This window comes from Varroa destructor, unplaced genomic scaffold, assembly GCF_002443255.2.
Source record: "Varroa destructor unplaced genomic scaffold, Vdes_3.0 BEIS01000004.1, whole genome shotgun sequence".
Taxonomy (NCBI): domain Eukaryota; kingdom Metazoa; phylum Arthropoda; class Arachnida; order Mesostigmata; family Varroidae; genus Varroa; species Varroa destructor.
In genome coordinates, this window is record NW_019211457.1 from 34,688,127 (window position 1) to 34,691,281 (window position 3,155).

Here is a 3,155-nt window from a genome sequence, read left to right on the forward strand (position 1 = left end):
TTATCAGCTAGCTGAAGCTATCATCTGTGCACTTCGCATACGCTATTTTGCAGGCATACTTTGTATGCTCTTCTTAGAGGAATCCACAACCTTAGCAGTGATTTTTATCACGATTGGTAAGTTGTTTAAGAATAGATAGTCTCAGAAAGCACTTTGACTAGTAGTCCTCATTGCATGACTAAGTAAGTTTCGACTACCGAAGTAATGCTAGCACGATTTCGATTTCTAGACGCGGGAAATCCGGGTTTGGTAAGTTTGCGTATCTTGCGGTAAGTAGCATCGCTAGCTTCCAGTGACATTTGCGCATCACATATTTTTAAAACGCGCCGTTAAAAAAATATCAATGACCGTCAAAATTATGAGCCCATCTAACTAACACAAGCCGAAAGGAACGCGTGATTAATAGCCTGCAGCGATGATGGCATTACAGAAATTCGTACAGACATTAATTAATATTACCGAAAAAACATTATTAACGAAATACTAATATTATTAACGAAAAAATTAAAAACATTTTCGGTTCATTACGGTTGTTGATTAACGTTTTACATATCTTTAATAACATTACTCAGTCAGTTTGACACTTGTATTTATTGTTTGAATATAGGCAGTATCGGAACCAGTACCAACGTAGAATCAGGCACATGACAAGGTGTAAATTTAATGAGTAGTATTGCAGGTATTAGCTAAAAAACGGTGGTCAATTTCAAGCACTACCGTGACAAATACTCAGAGGCCGAAGCCTTAGCATGCGGACATAATGGAAGTTTGAACCCCCCCCCCCCCCTGCCCCTAAAATGAGGTTCGCACTATTTTGTTGTAAATACTATATGACGTCAGACAAATAAGAATGAATCAACTAGACAAGAAGAATGAACAATAACGATAACAACATCAATCTACAGTGAATATGTTGTCTTTACTACTATTATTGATAACCTTTCACGAAATTGTAATGCACTTTTATAAGAAATTACTCTTTTCTTTACAATTAACAGCGCCATTTTGTCACGAAACTAGAGCATTAGTCGAGCCTGGTGACAGGGGCTATATTTGTGAAGATCGAAGGCGCTCATTTGCCATAGCCGTTGTGGAATAAGACAACGGTAGTGTTAAGCAATAGATTTGATAAAAAAAAATTGTCCGTATCGAACGCATCAAGAGCTATCATGCATTTATGCAACTCGAAGCTGGAAAAACGTTCAATGAACAAGTTCGGCACAATCGTTCGATGCCAAGGAAAGAAAACGGTTTTTCATTTCGTCTTCGCTGTAGCTGCAGTTTTTTAATTACAGTTGTCAGTAATTGGTGCACACTGATCATATTGCTAGAGTAATTGCAAGATAGCACCTGCAAACAAAAGAAGAAATAAAATGAGCGCATTTTGCTGATACTTCTTTTTTTATTTTGCGTTTCCCACAAGGTAGCAAGATTCAATGTAGAGTCGACTATTGCTTCAACAAGGAATTAGTATTTATGTGCATTAATTGTATATAAAGTCTGTATGCGGTTAGAGAAATGCGAGTCCTCCTTATACAGAAGTTCAAGAAATAACCGTTAAAAATTTTCATGACTTAAGCGAAGCTAGCACGACTTACTTTGACACTATAGACAAGCTTCGTCCTCTGAGCATAGAAGTTCAAATAAAATGTGATAGAACTGCTTTATTATTCCCTAAATGCATCTATCCATTGAGGTCTTACATGGGATTTAGTCGACGCATTGCAGTTCAGTTAATCTCTTTGTCCACCATTGAAATTCCACTTGATTTTCTGTTGAATTAAAGGGTAGGTTGGAAATGTTTAATTCTTTTTATGTCTTTTAAAATAATTTAAAAGCTTTAATACCTAAATACTCATTTCGTAACTGAAAGATATATTTTTCAAGCATTATACTGTGTTCGTTTGGTTCCTTAGTAGTATTGGTAACCGTCGTCTAATGGTCGATTTGAATCGATGCTGGATCTCTAAATTTTTTTTAAATATCAGTGTACACTTGTGTCTACAACCATATTTCCAATATCGCTTGTATAATAACGGTTTTTCTTTTCATTCTATGTATTTTTTATATGGACATTCTTGATATTTAATTTAGTAATATTTACTCTTTGGCATAAGCCGAATTGACGTGATTAAATTGTTTTGGTGTGGACAACTCAGCTTCAGGCTTTATTTGTAGTAATACACATAATGGGGCTTGGCGTACCAGAGTGATAAGCGGCCACGTTAGAACTGCCGTAACTTCTAGGACCACTTGTGGTTTAGAATCTCTTTGTAAAGTACTGTTTTGGTTTAATATATTATAAATAGCCTTTAAACTTTTTCTAACCAATTGTGACACGGCGTCATTTATCCTGACTATTTTTGTTAATGCATTTTTTTGCTCTATTAGTAACACTGTGTATTTATAACAGGTTTTACCACTAAGCTAGTTTCAAACGTGTGAATTAGTCTATTTGGTGATCAGAGTTCTCAACAAATTAAAAACCTCCTCTTAAGACAATGTCCTTTTCACAGTGACACCTTGCTGGTTGTGTTGCACGAGTCTTACAACTGCTTGTGAAACAGGCTTAAGTAATATATAGTTATGTAGGATGAGCCTTATAATTTATAGGACGTGCCTCCATCGTAGTACCGAATCCTTCCTCAAGACATGAGTAGCCGTATGTGAATTCACACAGATGGCTGTAATTGTCAAAGAAAATTTTTCTTAGATTTACATAGCATTAAGCCTTTCAGGATTGTGGACACTTTCACAGCCTAACTTATCGGGGTACTGATTTATTGGATAGTTTTGTTATGTGGACCCTGGACAAAGTCCATTGCGTGACTACGAATGAGCGTCATGCGTGTTGCTCAAGCGTGACGAATGTACTATTGATTCCATGGAGTTGCTACCCAATTGATGTCGGCATTAAGTCAAGTCTTTTCATCATAAAAAGAGCTTCAGTATTGTATTGAGAGAATTAACACCTAATCGGTGCATTTATCAACCTATTATTGGGTCGACATAGTGTTTCAACAGTAACAAACTTTTTACCACTATAAAAAGCTCTTCAAACAAATAAACAAAGCAATAATAGGTCTACTTTTCGATATTCCATATTAAAAATTATTACCCACACAATGTATTTTGAAAATGAAAATAGCGTGCCA